General features: G+C 44.9%; 1 protein-coding gene across 9 annotated transcripts in view; it reads left to right on the top strand.

Annotated features, from left to right (window-relative positions):
* The window catches only part of FRMD4A (FERM domain containing 4A), a 683,539-nt gene that overhangs the window by 424,523 nt on the left and 238,846 nt on the right, over window positions 1-20,170 (top strand). The window contains exon 1 of one of the 9 annotated variants that reach the window (XM_020881299.2): window positions 6,112-6,278. The exons of the other annotated variants lie outside the window; for them this stretch is intronic. The gene's annotated coding sequence lies outside the window, so the exon portion shown is untranslated. Of the gene's footprint in view, window positions 1-6,111; window positions 6,279-20,170 lie in introns of those variants that run through there. 9 annotated transcript variants of the gene reach the window in all.

Below are 20,170 nucleotides of genomic sequence, written 5' to 3'. Positions count from 1 at the left end.
AACAGTGTCTATTTGGTACAGGTTAGGAACTAATATAACAATACAACATACTACCCTCTTCCTAGATGCCTTCCAAGTGTGACTCAATGAATACCTTTTAAAAATTAAATTTATTAATTTTTTTCTGTGCTGGGTCTTCACTGCGGTGAATGGGGCCTTTCGTTGCCACATGTTGCCTTTTTCTAGTTTTGATGAGTGGGAGCTACTCTCTGGTTGCCCTGTACAGGCTTCTCATTTCAGTGGCTTCTCTTGTTGCAGGACACGGCCTCTAGAGGGTGTGGGCTTGAGTAGTTGTGGTGCACATGCTGAGTTGCTCTGCGGCAACCAATGATCAAATCCATGTCCCCTACGTTGGCAGGCAGATTCTTAACCAATGAACCACTAGGGAAGTCCCTCAATCCACAATTAAAAGTGTATATCAAAGTAAGTGCATAGCCCTGCTCACTGAGATTGCCCGTATATGTCATGTGTATTAGTATGTAATGGTCAAGCTTGGAAGAAAAAGAGCTCCGAGTCACAAAAGGATGACTCTGGGTTCAACTGTGAGGAACACAGTCCCTTCGGCTTGTTATTTCACCTTTTAAAACCCCAGGTTCTTCATCTGTAGGAGAGAGAGAAAAATAATTTCCACCTCATAGGACTCTTGTGATGGTCAAATTCACGAATGTTTTGGAAAGTTCTTTGCATGGTGCCTGGCACAGAATGTATATACTCAAAATAATGTTAGCTATCAATTGTGGTCAGTTATATGGTTTTGAAAATATTTAATGTGTATTGAATCCATGGTCTTAATAAGGCTAGAGAGAGAAATGGTTTTTCAAAAATATTTATTTGGCTGTGCTGGGTCTTAGTTGTGGCACACAGGATCTTCAATGTTTGTTGTGGCATGTGGATTCTAGTTCCCTAACCAGTGATGGAAACCAGGCTTCCTGCACTGTGAGTGAGGAGTCTTAGCCACTGGACCACCAGGGAAGTCCCTATCAGGCCAGTTTTAAAGGTGAAGAAATGGATACCAAAAACTTAAGAGACTTGTTCAAGGTCACACTGCACCTTCAGAGCAGGAATCTAGGGCTCCTCCATGTTACAGGTTCCTACAGAAGGATTATGCAGCCTTGACTCAGATCCACCCCATGCTGGTGTCTGTCCTCAGCTGGGCAGATACACAAAAGAAAGAGTGCAGACCATCTTTCTCCACCATCTGTGCTACTCTGGCTAAGATCCAAGCTGAGGCATCTTCTCCTAACTGTTCCATGTATTGCCCCGAGCTTGTTAGGAAAGCTATGACTTCAGATTCCAGAGTTAAGAACCATGTACTTTCTATTAGTGAAGAGTGTATAATTTTTGTTCTGCAACTTTGGGCATTTAAAAAAAAAAGCCATACTAGTTTACTCCTCTAAAGCCCAATTAAATCTATGTCCTTCCTCACCAAGGTGGCAGGAATTTACTCATTTTCTCCTCTCCCTCACCTCACATTCAACCTCATGACATAAAAAGGGTCTCTTGTCATTGGTCCAGCACGGATGCCACTGAAATGCTCAAGGACCTGAGAACGTGAGGTCCATTTTATATTGCTGTTGTTCAGTCGCTCAGTTGTTTCCAAATCCCTGCAACCCCATGGACTGTAGCCCACGAGGCTCCTCTGTCCATGGGATTCTTCAGGCAAGAATACTGGAGTGGGTTGCCATGACCTCCTCCAGGGGATCTTCCCAACCCAGGGATCGAACCCAGGTCTCTCGCATTGTAGGCGGATTCTTTACCATCTGAGCCACCAGGAAGTCCAAGAATACTGGAGTGGGTAACCTATCCCTTCTCCAGTGGATCTTCCCAACCCAGGAATTGAACCGGGGTCTCCTGCAATGCAGGCGGATTCTTTACCAGCTGAGCTACCAGCGAAGCCTCCATTTTATATTACTTTTATTTATTTGGTTGCGTCGGGTCTTAGTTGTGGCATGTGTAATCTTCCTTGTGGTGTGTGGGCTCTCTCGTTGTGGCACATGGGCTCCAGTAGTTGCAGCATGCCAGCTTAGTTTCCCAGTGGTATGTGGAATCTTAGTTCCCCAACCAGGGGTCGAACCTGCGTCCCCTGCACTGGAAGGCAGATTCTTAACCACTTTATCACCAGGGAAGTCCCATTGAGGTCCATTTTTAAAGCCAAAGATTCCATGCCTAAAATCCTTTGCTGTGCCTAAGACACACCTCCTAGAATTTGGTACCTTCACCCAGTGTCCTCATGCTACCCTAGCAGATGAGCAGCGCCCCCTTGAGGCACTCTGTAGACATGCAGTATGGGAATTTCTATTTGCTGGTGGCACCCCTTTCTTCTTCCTGGGGTCCTAGTACCTTTCTCTACCCTTTTCTCCATCCGCCATTTGCAAGCTTCAAAGCACCTCTCCTCTACTGGAGACTTCAACTTCTTTCAACACAAAGCTCCCTAGCTCTGTATGAGAATCCCACGTTATCAGGTGTCAAAATCCTGCTTGCTCTCTGGAAGAACAAAAGGAAAGTATTTCTCCTTCCTTCTGAATCTTCCCCAGTACTGAAAGCAAAACACAAAGGCATATGTCCAGAAACTGGCCTTCCATGTTTCTTTTTTCAGTTTAATGCTTCAAAAAGCATAACATTTGAGCTTAAAATGGAAACATTCTCTATTCTTTCATCACAACCACAAGTTAGGGCTGGCCGATGGACCAGCGCTTCGCCAAGGTCCTTTGATTCTTTATGTCTTTGCAAGAAACTGCCTGAATTGTCAGTGCTGGAATTGGCTTCTCTCCGAAAAACAAACCATTACAGAATTTGGACTGGCAAAGCCTGTCATCCATTAACTCCAGGGATCAATGCTGATGAAAGAGAAGATAGATTCCTTTCATATTTTCATTAACCTCCAGATAATTTAACTTTAAATTTTTATCTCATTAATCTACTTTAACCATGGCCAATTTCTCTCAGTACTTCAAATGTAGTTTTATCTTTTCTAAATTTTTATCCATTCTCAGTTTGGGGTCCAAACACAAAACACTTAGGGGGTAAAGAGAGCCTGCATCAGGTACTAGCCCAGGCCTTAGGGTCAGAGTGACAATAAAACACTAGAGGCCCTCACAGGTACACACTAATATTGCCTGGTCCTGTTCTAAGTTTTTCCACATATACTGATTCATTTAATCCTTACAACAACTCATTAAAGTTGGTAGTATTATGAGTCCCATTTCATAGTTGAGAAAACTGAGGCACAGAGAGGTTAAGACACTTTCCCAAGGTTGCACAGCTAGCAGGTGGCAGAGGCAAGAGCCAAGTCTGGAAGTCTGACATCAGTCTGTGCCTTTAACATGCAGCTGTGAGTACCAACCATAGTTAAGAAGGAAATAAACAGGCTGATGATACAAAGAGCAGATGGGGAGGTCACTTCCCAAGTGCCGATCAGGGAAGGCTATCTAGGAGGCAGCACTTGAGCTAAAACCTGAAGGATGGCAAGGAGCCAGCAATACAAACAGTGAGGGGGTGGAGGTGAGCATTCTGGGCAGGAGAAACAAGACACGCAAAAGCCAAGAAAAGGGAAGAGACATTCACGGGCAGAAAAGTGGCCTGGGTGGCAAAACATAGCAAGGGACTTGGAGAATAACATGGGATGATGATGGGTGGATGCTTCAGGAGCAGTGAGAAGCCCAGATGGTTGTAAGCAGAGATAGGACATGATCTGAGTCGCTTCTTCAGTCACTGGCTGCTGGGGGAACAACAGGACGAGCGAGAACCAGGAACATAGGGGACCTGGAATAGGGTTATGGAATTCAAGGGGAGAAAGTGATGGTGGAGGTCTGGTGGCAACAGACAAGGATGGATGGATAAGGAAGGCGTGGTGCTCAGGACTTGTCAGGCATCTGAAGTGAAGACTTCATTCCTAAGAGCCAGGGAAACCTGGATGGGTTTAAGCAAAGAAGTCCTGTGATCAGATGTGGGTTTTAGCAGAATGATTCTGGGTGGTGTGGAGAATGTGTTTGAGAGACAAAACTGGGATCCAGTCAGGAGGCTGCTAGAGACACAACGGTGAAAGGTGATACTCACTGACCAAGGGGCATGGGTTACTCGTGCCACAAAGATTAACCACCCAGCACTAGGCACTGGAACAAATCAGACAAGGTGCTGGTCTCAAGGAACTTTCCAGAGCTCTTTATGAGGACAGGCTTGGTGATATCTTGACAGTGAAAAATGAATGAAAGGAAGGAGAGGAAAGGCCCTTCTCTACCTGAGGGGAGAGGAAGGATGCTGTTTTGTAAGATAGGGAACCTGGAAAGAGGCTTTGCCTGTGGGTCAACTTGAGTTCAGGACAAACTTGAGAGTTCGATGGCCACAGTGGAAAGGCAGGAGGTAGATGTAGATGGAACCCCAAGACTCTTCTAAGAATGCAAACTAACAGTTGGAAGAGAAATGTTACTTTTGAACATCTTCTTAATTGCCACCTGCTAGGTGTTGCAGTTTAAACAAATAAGCACCAGAAATAACCTGCTTCTAAAGGATAATATTCCCCCTAAGGGCTTCAGAACGCAAGGAGATGGGTTTCAGTGGCAACATGAAAGAACTGGGCTTTGCTTAAGAACAATCCCCAAGGACTTCAAAAGTACAGAAACATCCCTTTCAGCTTCCCATTACTCAGATTCAGACAATCAAGTCCTCCACCCAAGAGCATGGTGATCACCACAGCTTGAAATAAGATGGGTAGTCCTTATCACAGGTGTTAACCTTTCCCTCCAACATTATCTGTACACAGCAGTATACCTTCTGTTGATTGACAGACCTCAAGCTGTCAAATATCTTTCCCAGAGATCTTAGAGAATACACAAGCTGTGTCTGGTAAGATCAGTTGGAAGACAGGATGTGTGAGATTTCTTTTCATTATAACATAAAGTTTGTAAGTTTTCACTCCTGCCAGTGCCCTGGAAATAATGGTGCCAGTACACTAGAGTCGCCATCAAACCAGGGTGAATGGGGAACCAGCCCTCCCTTGAAGGATGGATAGGTGGATGGATGGATCCTGGGAATTCAATAGAAGAGTGAGTTCTAGAGAAAGAGTTTACCTCTGAGACAAGCTGGCTTTTCCACCGTCACTAAGCGGGTGATCCTGTCTGCTTCTCCCTTTATTTCATCAACCGTGTTTTGACAATTCCTGAAGAAAAAAAGAAAGAAAAGAAAACGTGTCGAAGACAAATTGAGCTCCTGAAGCAATAAACATTTAGACATACAATGTGAATTGAGTTATTGTTCTCGGTCGGGATAGTCTCCCAGTCTGTTTCTCTTTTTTGAAGAGAGACCGTGTCAGGCCGTCTTCCTCCCCCGGGCTCTGAAGGGGAGTCTCCCCTCCGCAGTAATTGTTGCGAATTCTGACAATAGCCCACGACTAGGTTATTTCACAGGAACTTCCATTTCCAAAGAGTTGAGGGGAGATTAATGCAAGAAAACTGGACTAGATCGAGGGTGAAGAGCCGACCCTTCAGCCAAGTTAACCAAGGTAGCCTTTTCCTGGGTCTCCCAGGTGGGAGGGGGGCCTCTCGCGGTGGGTTTCGGTGGGGTTTGCTGGGGACAGAGTAGGGGTCCTCGGGTCCGGAATCCCCGCTCTCCTCTGCACAGCCTCCGCTGTTCGGCGGCTGATTCAGGACCTAACTTTGTCCAGATCGCTTGCGCAGCAGAGAGGGAACCGGGGGCTCGGCCAGCTCGGGGGTACCGGGGACCTCCCGGCTGGGCTGGGGCCGGGCCCGGCCGGGCGCGTTCATTGTTGTCGCGGTGCGGGCGGCGCTCCGGGGCCCTACGGCGGGCGAGGGAGGCGGCGGCGCGCTCCGCCGCGCGGGGACTCGCCGGAGCCCGCCTATCGCTCGGCCTCCCGCCGCCCCGAGCGCGCTCGCCGTGCCCGGGTGCGCCACGCGGGGCCGCCCAGGATGCGGCGGGCTGGGCGCGGTGGCCCGGGGCTCGGCGCGCGGGCGAGGGGCGGGCCGGCGGTGGTGCGCCCTGGCGCGCGGCCAGGCTCGGCGTGAGCGGCGCGAGCGGGCGATGGGCTGACTGGGGACCCGCGGGGGCGGCGGGGCGGCGGCGGCGGCAGCGACGGGGGCGGGGGCGCGCCGGGGCCGGCGGGGCGGTTGCGGGCGCCGCACGGCGGAGGCGGAGGCGCCGGGCGCGGATGCCGCCGGGTAGGCCCTGGGCCTGCGCACCCGGGGCGCATGGGACTCCCGTTTCGGTGGATCCGCCGCTGCAAACCTGAACTTCCTCGGCTCCCCGGGAAGCGCCACGAATAAAAGGTAATGTGTCTTTGTTTCCCGTCCGCGATTGCCGGCAGGCGATAGATTCTGCAGCACTTCTGGGTCCTTGTCTGGCCGGTTAGAGGGGCATGACACTTGTGCTTTACTGAGGACACGGAGCACTGAATGCTGAAGGTGTGACATTGTTCCAGTGCACACCCTTCCAGCGCTCACCCCACGTGCGGACAGACTCTGCTCCCTCCCCCCACACCCACTTTCTTGGGCACCTTGACCTCACTCAGGCTGGATTAACCCGGGGAGAAAGGAAAGGACGTTGCTGCGGGCAGACCTGGGCTGGATATTTTTTTTTAAAACTCATTTGTCTGGAAGTGACAGGGTAGTCCTTCTTTGGGGGCAGGCGGCAGGCTGCAGATCGAGTCTGCTAAAATGGACTGCTCGTCACATTCCAAATGGCTGCAGCAAGTTCGATGCAGGGAGACAGCGGGAGGAGGGGAAGAGGGAAGCCCCTTCAGGACGGGGTCATTTAAAAATGACCAAACGCCGTGTTTCTGTATTGTAAGCAGCGGCCCCAACGTGGGTGCATAGTGCATTTAGGAAAGGTGGACCGTCCCTGTACTTTGAAAGCTGTGTGCAAGCTGCCCGTGTGTCATCAGGAACTCGGCGCTAACCTCGTTAGCAGAGTAACTGCTCAGTAGATTCAAGAGAATTTCCAAGGGATGGCTATTCTAATAATAGGTTTGGCGGTGGCTTCCTAATAGACACACTCCTTCTGAATGATGCGGCCATGCCTGTCCCCCGGAAGCTCTGCTTGCTGCGAAAAGGCGATCCAATGCCGGTAAAGGACTCCCTGACCCCACCGTGAAAGGAGGAGGTTCTTTCTCCCCTATGAATGGAACATCCCAATAGAGGTTGCTACCGCTGTTGTGGCTTCTCTCAGTTTGAATCCTCACAGCATCTCATGAAAGGGATTCTCAGAACACCTAAGCCAAGCACCAGTTTCTAAATGTGAGCTGTTCAGGGCGGATGGCTTATATTAGGTGTTGGCATAGACTCCGCTGTATTTAGACCCCTGGTCAGGCTGACTTGATCTGTATTTTACCTGAGTGAGTTTTGAACAGCTATTCACATCCCCCTGACACCTCAGCATCTGCAAGTCTGTGGTTTTTTTCCTGAAAGCATGGCTGTGATGTTCTGGAGAGCATCAGTCCAAGAAAGAGCCAGGGGCAGACTTCTGACTTCATTCAGGGAAGCCATTGCTGACCCTGGGGCACTGTCTCAGGAGTTGGATGCAGAAATCTGTTCCTTATGCTAGTTAGAACTTAGCTCCACGTGTCATCTTTTGAATGTGCCACAAAGTGGGGAGTTGGGGAAGACAAACATTTCATTGTTTCTGGTTTTTAAATTGCTTCAAGTTCATTCATAGCATTTGGCCCCTTTTGGAGTCTGGCTTGGACAAGGTGGGAAGACCAAAAACAAACAGTTCCAATCAGTAGACTTCTGATTTTGGTTCTTCAAGTGTTCATCTCTTGCAACCAGAGGGCCGGAGGATGAGCCTCTTCTGTTGGCCAAGGGATCCTTTCTGCTGTGAATGAAATCTGGGTTTACTTAAGGCACACCAGGGGGGGGTCTTGCTTCAAATAGGTTTGAATCTCTTCTGTCCGGAAAGGTTGTATGTGTGTGTGTTAACCGCCCAATTGTGTCTGACTCTGCGACCAAATGGACTATAGCCCACCAGGCTCCTCTGTCCATGGAGTTAAATACCTGCAATTACTATATGGGAAGCAATATTTGGACTTGCTTTGAAATCAACACTGTTGTCCTGTTAGTGAGTACAATGTTGCCTCCAAATAACTTGGAAAAAAAGTGATGCTGGATGTGTTGTAGAAGTAACCTTTTAGAATAACAGCATTAAACTCTTGTGTTAAAAAGGGAACAACGTTGGTTGAAATGAGGATTGGAAAATCCCTCCACCCACTTAAAATTTTTTTATTGAAACACAGGTGATTTGCAATCTTATTAGTTTCAGGTATACAGAAAAGTAATTCAAATGTGTGTATACATGTATATATATATTCTTTTTTAGGTTCTTTTCTGTAATATGTTATTACAAGATATTGAATATAGTTCCCAGTGCTGTACATTAGATAACCTAATAGGTTATCAATTTTAAATGTAGTAGTATGTATATGTTAACCCCAAACTCCTAATTTATTCCTTCCCTGCCTTTCCCCTTTGGTAACCATGTTTGTCTTCTGTTTGTGAGTCTGTTTCTCTTTTGTAAATCAGTTCATTTATACCATTTTCTTTTTTTAGGTTCTGCATATAAGTGATATCATATATTGTGTTTATCTTATTTCACTTAGTTTGATAATCTCTGGGTCCATCCATGTTGCTACAAATAGCATTATTTCATTCTTTTTAGTAGCTGAGTAATATTCCACTGTGTATATATATATATATATATATATATATATATATATACCACATCTTCTTTGTCTGGTCATCTGTCAGTGGACATTTAGGTTGCTCCCATGTCTAGGCTATTGTAAACAGTGCTGCTATGAACATTGGGGTGCATGTATCCTTTTGAACCGCATTTTTCTCCAGATACCTACCCAGGAGTAGGATTGCCGGATCATATGGTAGCTCTGTTTTTAGTTTTTTAAGGAACCTCTATACTGTTTTCTGTAGTGGCTGTACCAATTTACATTCATGTAAATACATTACATTTACATTGTACAACAGTGTAGGAAGAGGGTTCCCTTTTCTCCACACCCTCTCCGGCATTTGTTGTCTGTAGACTCTTTAACAATGGCAATTCTGACCAGTATGATGTAATGCCTCATTGTAGTTTTGATCTGCATTTCTGTAATAATTGGCAGTGTTGAACATCTTTTCATCTGCCTGTTGGCCATCTGTGTGTCTTCTTTGGAGAAACGTCTGTTTAGATCTTCTGCACATTTTTTTTATTTTTCCACCTACTTTTATTCTGACCAAGTGTGATCTGCCACTGCTGTTGCTAGTATTCTTTCTGGCACTTGAGCTAATTTTATTAATAAGACTTGTTATTTATGGCATAGGGCCGCTTTGTTATTTGTAGACATCGTTGCCAAGTCCCCTGACAGCCTGGCAGGTGGCAAGTGCCATTAGCATTATCTTCTTGTGGGGGGAACCGAAACCTCTTGAGGTTCAGTGAGTTGCTGATTTCATAATCCATGAGAAGTGCCTCCCAGATGTGGATGTGCTCAGTTTTATTGTAATGTCCAGGTTATAGTCTGAGATCAAAAGATAAACCAAGAATGAGTCTGAGGGACTTCCCTGGCAGTCCAGTGGTTAAGACTTCAAGCTTCCACTGCAGGGAACATGGGTTCAACCCCTGGTTGGGGAACTAAGATCCCACATGTCACACAGTATGGCAAAAAACAAACAAACAGACAAAGGAATACATGCTAGTATGGGCCCTGGAACTTGGGGAAAGGCTCTGTGGACCATTGGGGATGCCAGAGTTTAAAGGAAAGGGCTCCTGAGTCAGGCTCGATGGGCTGATGCGTGAGTGTGATCCATCTGTAATGGGGGAGGCAGTGATGAGATGAAAGGTCCAAGAAATAGTGTATTGAGGGGGACCTGTCAGGGTACCTTGGTCATTTAGTAAATATGGGGTTGGACATGACTGCCTCCAGAGGAGATCATTACCAACTTTACTGCGTAAATACACCATTTGTGCTCGTGTTATTAATGCTAGCATGTGTGTCTTAAGTAAAAGACTTCCAGTTCTGTTCATATGTCATATATTCACCAGTTATAAGAGTTGCGTGTAGCCTGACACACCAAATGACTGAAAATATAATCAGGCAATTCAAAGCTCAAGTTTTGTTCTAAGAAATTTTTGCATGTGTCAATACTTCTTTAAAAAGAAAAAAAAAAGAAACTGTAACTTCGGGAGAATTTCCATTTAAACTAGGGGAAATGAGAAAGACATGCTAACAGTTAAATAGGTTACGAAGTTAGTTTAAACCACATTCTACACAGTATCAGAATATGTAAGTCTAGATTCACCAGTGGCATTCATTCATGTTTTTTGTTTATTTCTTAAGACTGTCTCATATCTTTAAAAAATATTTTTGATTTATTTTTAAGATTATTATTATTTTTAAAATAATGTTATTTATTTATATATTTTTGACTGCGCTGTGTCTTCGTTCTCTGTGCAGGCTAAGCAGGGGCTCTTCACGCAGTGGCTTCTCTTGTTTCGAGCACAGGCTCTAGAGCACAGGCTTAATAGTTGTGGCACATGGGTTTAGTCACCCCGCGGCATGTGGAATCGTCCCACACCAGGAAGTCAATCTATGTCGTATGCATCCGCAGGTGGATTCTTAACCACTGGACCACCAGGTTGTATTTTTGAGTCTCAGCTGATATATCAGTAAGCTTTGTGGCAGGAACTCTCTATTTGGATGTATTCATTGTAAAAAATTCCAGCATCTCTATTAGAAAAGATCTCTGAGACCTCACAGGGAGAGAAACCATGGGCAAAGATCTTTTATCTAAATTTTAAAAACAGCATTTTTCTTTAGCTAAAGATGCAAAACAGGGACTGCCTTATAGGATGAGCATGTACTCACTCGTAACTTCCCCAGGACACTGGTTAACCTTTCTCTCCATCTTGCCCATTTCTGATTCCTTGCCGTCTATTGTTCTCTAAATAGGTAATTAAAGTAACAAAAGTAGACATTGGATGTCTCCTAAAAGGTAGGAGTTGATGTGAGAAAAGGAAGAGAAGGGATCATTCCATCAGTTACATAGGATACATAGGTGCTTGAACATTTCCTACAATAAGCAAAAATCAAAGATGTAAAGAATCTGGGGAAAGTGGCCACTAGAAGTTTCACCTGTTGGAGAAGGGTGAGATTTGAGTATTTTACCTTGTCCTGTTCATTCTAGCTGTAGTCAGACTGAAGTGTGTTGGTGGTATTTTCCATTTTTGTTTTTGGTTTTCCCGGGACGTTAACCTCCAGAGCTGGCACCACAGCTCTCGGAACTCTGGCCTCCAGTGTCACATTGCACACAGAGCCTGTCGGTATTGCTACTCTCTTTTGCAAGTTTTCTGAATCAGCATAAATCCAGCTTATCAGAAATTCTCTCCACAGCACTTTCCTTTTGGTTCCCTAAATCCATCAGCCGCCACCCTTTCCCCTGCCCTGTGGGATCAGCATCTCTTTCTCTTATAAGGAATAATTTAGACACACCCTTTTATTCTTATAAGGAATAATTTAGACACTTTTGAGGCTACCAGCACCACCACTAGCACCATTATCCAAAAATATCCAGCATTATGCCTCTCTTACTTTCTCAGGTTATCAGAGCTACTGCTACTGTTAACTGAGTTGCATTAATGCTTATTTTGGGTGCTGTTTGCTGTTGAGTGAGTGTTTTTGGAAAGGAGGTGTTCAGTTCTTAATTGTATCAGTGGAAATGAGGTATTTTCCTCCAAAAGAGAAATACTTTTATCTTTAAAGATGGAAATTACTGCTAAGAATAAAGGCTGTGATTGTTGGAAGGGATCTAAGGGGTCTGGTTCAGTTCAGTGACCCTATGACTATTAAATGATCAAGAGAAAATGAGCTGGTAGGTTCTGTTTGAACTTAATGGGTAGCCTCTCTGTAGATGTTCAAGCATCGCTAACTCCAGGTCATAGATGGAGCGGATAGGATCCAACTTGTTAGGAAGGCTAATCTCCATCATATGTGGTGGTTTCTGTTTTTTTTTGTTTTAAAATTGAAGCTCTGGCCATTCCTTGATGCAGTGCAAGAAGACATGAGCTGTGTGGGATCAATAACAGTTGTATATTCACAGCCTTCTCCTCAAATTCTCACTACTTTCATGCACGCTATCTTGCTATCTTATTGGTGATTATTTGCCAATCCATAATTATTGCATATTTTCTGTTCACTGAAGACTCCTTAAATTTACTGTCTGCTCATGATGGGCACTCAGTAGATCCTATTTGAATAAGAAAATCACAGAGTGACTCTTCATACCAATCCCAACACTAATGTATTTCAGCATCTTCAGGAACCTGGAAAACCTAGTGATCTAAAGAAAATTGGAACCTTTTAGGTTGTCCTGTATCTAACTTTTTTTGTTTTAAAAAAGTCTGTTCTGTGGTGTGGCCCCTTCTTCCCACTTAGCAGTACCTTGCCCTTTTGGTACTCATGCAGAATACCAAACTTTTTTGACAGTAATTTTCACTTGGAATTAACCAAAAGCTGTCATCTCAGTCTTGGACTCCAACTCCATCATTTCCATCAGAATTAGCCCATTCTTCTGGTGATGCAGGCTTCTTTGCAAGGCTTCTTGCCTTTCTTTGTCCTTGCAATATGAGGAATGCAAGAAAAAAACTGTGTAATGGGTCTTAGATTGATAATGCATGACAGCAAATAGAAATAATCATCGGAGAGTTGCCAGGCTGTGCCATTCATAACCATAAAATGCACAATTATGCCCTCCCCACATGCCTGTGAAGAAGTATGTAAATGTGACAAACCCAAACTGGGAAATCCTAATAGTGTGGAGCCATCTGGAGCTAGGCAGCGCACCTACGAACAGTGGGTAGTGCAGTACAGGCTTACCAATTTCTCTGCTCCCTTTGGCTACCCCCCTAGAGATCCTGGATGTGTATTTCTCTGTTGCTCAGAGAGAGAGAGCAGAGAAGAGGGGAGGGTGATGAGGACAAGAACCAGATTGGAGCCAACACAATGCAGGGCAGTGTTCTGCCTTCTCAATCCCCTTTTATTGGGATGGTTGAGTGTTTTGTAACAGAGTAGCTACAGAGTGTCCAGTAGTACAGATGTAGCCTGCAGGTCTTGGCAGGAGAGCAGAGACCTCGATTGAGCAAAGCAGCAGAGAGCTGCAGTCACACTAAATGTTGAGCTCAAATTGTGGACCACGCACATATGAGACTTGGGGATTCTCCATTGAGTCGGACATCTCAGATGGAGCTTGAGGAAAGAAAGGGGGCATATAGGTCATTTTTACAAATTAGGAGATGCTCACAGAGGTTCAGGGACCTTGCCTGCCAAGGTCTCAGTTGCAGGGCCAAGACTAGAGTCCCTACTACCTGACAGTGTGTTTTGGCAAAAAAGAGTGGGCCTGTGGAGTCATCTCACCATGGCTTGGATTTCTAGCTCTGCCACTTCTTGGCTGTGAGGACTTGGGTGAATTACTAAATCTTTCTGAGCCCCAGTTTTCTTAATTATCAGAAAAGTTATATTCAGTGGAGCCAATGAGATAATATCTGTGAAGCACCCAGCACAAAATAATAAGGCACTTTTTTAGAATCAGAAATTGTATCCTTGCATTCTCCCCTCCCTTCTTGACATGCTTATGTCCCTGGAAGGCCCAACAATACTAACTGCAGGAGATTTAGAACACATGAGATGGGGACTACTGTGGTGGTTGAAGGGTTAAGAATCCGCCTTGCAATTAAGAGGATGCATGGTTCAATCCCTGGTTGGGGAACTAGGATCCCACATGTCACAGAGCAATGTAGCCTACAGGCTGCAGTGAAGGATCTGACAATGATGTGCTGAAACTAAAACCCAATGCAGCCAAATAAATATTTTTTTGAAAAGAACACATGGAGTGTAAGGCCACTGGTCAAGGAAGTGGGCCATGTATACCATTCCATTGTACTGTGGGAGTAGAAGGGGCCTCCTCACCCACTGTCCTGGAATGAATTTTATAAAGAGAAAGTAGTGTAAGGAAAAACCTGTTAACTCTGATATTCCATAAAAGTCAGCCATCCTTCCAGAAAGGATTCTGCAGGTAAAGACATCACTGGAATCACCCTTACCTCGTTGGGACAGAGCAGGCTTACAGAGAAGGGGGCAGAATCCTGCAACATTGCAGCGAGTCTCAAGCAAATCCAGGAGCACTCCTCCTGTGAGGGTTGGTTGGGGGAAGGGAAGAGAGAGAAGAAATATGGTTTTGCCTTTGCACTAATGGATTCTGTCACCCTACCTTTCTGAAATTCTTCAGTTTTCAGGATTGATCAGTAAGCTCTTAAGGCTTTTATCTTGAAAAAAATTCTCCAATAGAAATAAGGGTATGTCAGTCAATGATTATACCAGTCTTTTTTTTTTAAATGGAAGTATAATCGATTTAAAATATTATGTTAGTTTCAAGTGTACAACAAAGTTATTCAGTTATATGTGTGCTTTTTCAGGTGATTTTCCAATGTAGGTTATTACAAGATACTGAATATTACTGTATTTTGTACAGTAAATTATTGTTGCTTATCTATTTAATGTATGGTAGTTTGCATCTGTAAATTACATACTCCTCATTTGTCCCTCCCCCTCCTTTTCCCCTTTGGTAACCGTAAGTTTGTTTTCTATGTCTGTGAGCTATTTCAGCTTCGTAAATAGATTTATTTGTATTATTTTTTAGACTGTACATATAAGTGATAGTATATAATATTTGTCTTTCTCTGTCTCTTATTTCATTCAGTATGATAATCTCAAGGTCTATCGATGTTTCATTCTTTTTTAGAGCTGAGTATTACTCCATTGTATGTATGTACCACATCTTCTTTATTCATTCATCTCTCAATGGACATTGAAATTGCTTCCATGTTTTGGCTATTGTAAACAGTGCTGCTATGAACATAGGGGTGTATATATCTCTTTGAATTAGAGTTTTCTTCAGATATATGCCCAGGAGTGGGATTGCTAAATCATATAGCAACTCTATTTTTAGTTTTTTTAGGAACCTCCATACTGTTTTCCACAGTGGCTGCACCAATTTACATTCCCACCAACAGTGTAGAAGGATTCCCTTTTCTCTATACCCTCTCTAGCATTTGTCACTTGTAGACTTTTTGTTGATGTTCATTCTAACCGGTGTGAAGTGGTACCTCATTATGGTTTTGATTTGCATTTCTCTAATAATTAGCTATGTGGAGCATCTTTTCATGAGCCTGTTCATGTCATCTGTTTCTTAACAGCAAAGAAAACAATCCAATCACTATATAAAAGTTTTCCATTCATGGTCATCAACTAGAAAGATTTTCAACTCCAATTTTCCTGTTTATATTTCACCCAAGTACTTTATGCAGCAAGTGAATGGCAGAAATAAGCCTAGAACTTGAGTGTACCAGATGCTCATGTGAGTTTTTTAATTGCACCCACCATCTGACTGCTCTGAAAATACTGCGCGAGTTTCCTCATAGTAGAAGTCAACAGGCCAATTTGCAGAATATTCATCAGAAATTACTTAAGCACTGAATAACCTTTGAGATGGTAAATAAAATAAATCCGAATGAGAGGCTGTCCATCTTCTGGAGACAGATTAAACACGCACACACACAGGCAGCAGAATAAAAGCGTTAAATGAGGAAAGTATTTATAGGCCATAATAGCCATATCCAGAACAAGGGTATATTTTGGTGGATCTTCAGAGACAGCTTATGGGCTCCGTTTGCCTAGACAGGGTGGAGTGTGTCTGTGATTTTATGGAGAAATTATAAACTGCCATTTGTTCGTGGTCCCGTCTTTCTTTCTTGTGGAAAATGTGGTTTCTCTAGCCCACCGCAGTTGAGTTTCTCTGCCCTCCTGTTCCTAAGGTTCTAACTTAATCCATGGAGATTTTGTGCCCTTGAGATACAGAAGTCTATAACATCCAACTTGGAAAGATAATCAAATATATCATGATCATATTATCCAATATTCCAAAGAATAATATCCCAAACCACAGTCCTTTGGGTTTTTTAATGGCAAAGTTCTTTTTTTGTCTTGCCAGTATGTCTGATCACATGCCTAAAGAAAGAACAAAACCCAACTGAAAAAATCCAGAAGCTGTTAAGTTTCGTACTGTGGCTTTGGGTTTTCTGTTGGAAATAGAGAAAAGTTAATTTGTGAGCATCCTTGTTTCTTGTTTGTGGAAAGGTGGAAGTGGGGAAGCTCGAGTTACCATCACTTCCCTATGGCCCAGAAGGTGAGGCCGATAATAGCTAGGCATCTGCCCACCCCTCCCCATCAGATCCTACCTGGTAAGACTGCCTTTCAGACTGGCTTTGAAATTCCAGAGTCTCTGGCTGGCTGATTACCAACGTTTACCAAATACAATTCCCCAGAGGAACCTCTCTCCTCTAGTAGTCCAGAGTTAGCCAAGGCTTTGCTGCATTTCCTTTTGTTCTTACTAGTTCCACCTGGTTTTTTGATTACCCCGTTCCTCTTCCTCCTAAGGCTTAAAACTCATTTTCCTGTGATAAATGACTCACCATGCCTGCCTAGCTCTTCCTTTTTGCTACGTCACTAGTATCAAGCTCTTCTGGCCTTTTACCATCAATTTCTCCAATGCCTCATTCGTATGTTTTCTTCCCAAGTTCTTTTGGGTTGCGGTACCTACTGCCACTGCCATGGTTCAAGGCCTCCTCTTTGCTTCCTGAGTTATTATAAAATCTTCACAACTTGTCCCTTTACCATCTTCCTACCACACACACACACACACACACACACACGCATGCAGACATCTTCTCTCTACCTCTCCTTGCCCTCCTCCCTTCATTCTCTGTAGACCACAGCCCTTAACATGGAATAAAAGGCCCCACCACAACCTGGACGCTTCTCACTTTTTAAAAATATTTATTTATGTATGTATTTGTTTTCGGCTGCACCAGGTCTTTGCTGCTACGAGAGGGCTTCTCCAGTTGTGGCGAGCAGGGGCTACTCTCTAGGTGCAGTGCGTGGGTTTCTCTTTGTGGTAGCCTCTCGTTGCAGAGCACAGGCTCCAGAGTGTGCAGGCTTCAGTAGTTGTGGCACATAGGCTTACCTGCCCCGAGGCATGTGGAATATTCCTGGACCAGGGATCAAACCCGTGCCCCCTGCTTTGGGAAGCAAATTCCCGACCACTGGATCACACCAGGGAAGTCCAGCTTCTTATTTCTTAAACTTCTCCTCTCCCCTTATCCTTCACACACTTGGTCTGTTCAGGCACCCCTAACAAGATACTCAGCGGCTTATACATAACCCACGTTTGTTTCTCACTGTTCTGGAGACGGGGGAGTCCAGGTACTGGCAGGTTTGGCGTCTTGTGAGGACCGCTTCCTGGTTCATGGATGGCATGTTCTCGCTGTGTCCCCCACACTGCTACGGGGTGAGAGATCTCTCTGGACCTTCTTTTTCTGCGGACACTGATCCCATTCGTGCTGGCTCTACTCTCAAACACCCCACCTCCTGATACCATCATGTGAGGGACAAGGATTCAGCGTGTGGATTCTGGGGGGACACAGGCATTCAGTCTGCTGTGCACATACCCCCACGCACCCTTGCCTTTCCCTCGTGCATTTGACGTCTGCTGGACGTCGGTCTCTTGCTGACTCACCCTTCACATTAAGAGGCCCTCCAGTCCCTTCTCTGCCCGGACTCTCCTGCTTGTTCCTCAGGTCCAGCCTGCAGCGTTGCCTCCTCCTGTTCCTCCGAGTGGGGCACGTCTTCCTCCTGTGTTCTCCTGCGCCGACCTCACCAGGTGTCTGTCCAGTTTGATCTCAAATTCAAATGACCCGTTTGTGCACATGTTTCCCACTGTAGCTTGTAAGGGAAGGATTGTATTTTTTGTCTTTAATTGAAATATAGTTTATTTACAATATTGTATTAGTTTCTGGTGTACAGCAAAGCATCAGATACATATACACCTACATCCATGTGTATATGGACAGTCGCTTCAGTCGTGCCTCTCTGTGACCCTGTGGACTGTAGCCCACCAGGCTTCTCTGTCCGTGGGATTCTCCAGGCAAGAACACTGCAGTGGGTTGCCATGCCCTCCTCCAGGGGTTCTTCCCAACCCAGGGAAGAACCCACATCTCCTGCATCGTCTGCATTGGCAGGCAGATTCTTTATACACATGCACATATAAATATACATATTTTTTCATATTCTTTCCATTATCGATCAAGATATTTAATGGTATATATTGAACTGTATATTGACTGTAGTTCCCAACAAGTAGGACCTTGTGATTTACCTTGTTTATATGTAGTAGTTTGTGTATCTTCATCCCAAACTCCTAACTTATCCCTCCCCTCTCCTTCCCCCTTTGGTAACCAAAAGTTTGTTTTCTATGTCTGTGAGTCTGTTTCTATTTTGTAAGTAAGTTCATTTGTATCATTTTTTTAGATTCCACATATGAGATATATACCCTATGGTATATGTCTTTCTCTGTCTGGCTTCCTTAGTACGAAAGGTAAGTCTATCCTTGTTGCTGCAAATGGCATTATTTCATTGTTTTTATGGCTGAGTAGTATTTCGCTGTGTATATATACTACATCCTCTTTATCCGTTCATCTGTTGATGGACATTGAAGGTTGCTTGCCTCCACGTCTTACCTATTGTAAATAGTGCTGCAATGAACATTGGGGTGTGTATATCTTTCCGAATTGTAGTTCTTTATGGATACTGTGCCCAGGAGTGGGATCGCAGGATCGTATGGTAGTTCTGTTTTGAGTTCTTTGAGGAACCTTCATGCTGTTCTCCACAGTGGCTGCACTTTATTTGTCTTCGATCCTAAAGCACCTTATATTGTGTCCAGCATTTGGTAGGTGCTCAGGAATGTAAATGAGGGGTTGTTTGGCACGCATTGTGGTTTCTCATTTCCTCCCTTGTTTGCATATAGCTGGAACTAATGTTTTTCCGTGCTTACGCCTAGTGTCCCTCACCTGTCAGCCCTCTGTCTGCAGGTGTCTGTGTCACAGAGTAAAGAGGAGGAGAACAAGAAAGGTGCGGCACAGCTGTGCCCTTCATACGAAGGTGGGCCTGGCGCCCCAGCTGGCAGAGAGGCAGAAAGTGCCTGCGCATCCAGTTCCTTCATTTATCCCTTTAGTCAGTCACTCAGTCAGTCAGTTATTCTGACTGATACACTTACTCATGTGCCTCTTCTGTCCTGGGAATCTGTCAGCCAACAAAAGGGACCAAACTTCCCGCCCTCGGGAGCTTGTACTCTACAGGGAAGACAGGCAGGAAGCATAATGAATAAGTAAATCATTATATCCTGTGCTGGAAGGTGCTGATTGCTGTAAGGAAAATGAGGCAGAGGCCGGAAAGCATGGCGAGATTGCTGTTTTAAATTCAGGATGTGATGTTATAAAAAGGTGATATGAGCAAAGCTTTGAAGGATGTGAAGCAATGAGCCATGTGGGTGTCTTGGGGGAACATTCCAGACAGAGGGAAGAGCTCATCACAGGCTCCTGGTGGAAGAGAGTGGCTTGTCGGGAACAGCAAGGAGATGAGGTGGAACAGCAGGCGAAGTGAGGCGGGTAAAGAGGTAGGAAGGTGTCTATACTGGGGGCAGTGGGACTGACTGCTGGAGAGTGTGGATCTAGGAGGCACCCTGACCCCACGGGGACGGTTTGGGTTCTGTATGGGGACCAGACTGCAAGATAGGCAGAGGGCACTGCCAGGGTGCCAGCTGGGTGGCCATTGCAGGAAGGGGGCAAGTGATAAAGTGACGATGATGAGCAGGCTTAAGGGTCTGGATATTTGGAGATTTTTCTGGTGAACTGGATGTGGGATGTGAGAGGACAGAACATGCTGGTGGAGAGCTGGAGTGGCCATTAGCCGAGAGGGCAAAGCTTTGGGTGAAGGTGGTTTGCGGAAGAAGTGCGTGCGTGCTCAGTCATAGAGTTGTGTTCGACTCTTTGCAACCCCATGGACTATAGCCCATCAAGCTCCTGGTCCATAGCATTTCCCAGGCAAGAATACTAGAGTGGATTGCCATTTTGTAGAAGATAGGTTAGTAGTTCACTTTTTTTGAGATATTTAGCAGCTATCCAAAAGGAGATGCTGAGTGGGCAATTTTGCATTCATCATGTACAAGCCTAGGAAAGGAGGAAGTCCCGGCAGAGACACTAAGTGGGACTCAGCCAAGTAGAGCTGATA

Source organism: Odocoileus virginianus, chromosome 9, assembly GCF_023699985.2.
Source record: "Odocoileus virginianus isolate 20LAN1187 ecotype Illinois chromosome 9, Ovbor_1.2, whole genome shotgun sequence".
Lineage (NCBI taxonomy): Eukaryota > Metazoa > Chordata > Mammalia > Artiodactyla > Cervidae > Odocoileus > Odocoileus virginianus.
This window is presented reverse-complemented; position numbering and strand designations above follow the sequence as displayed.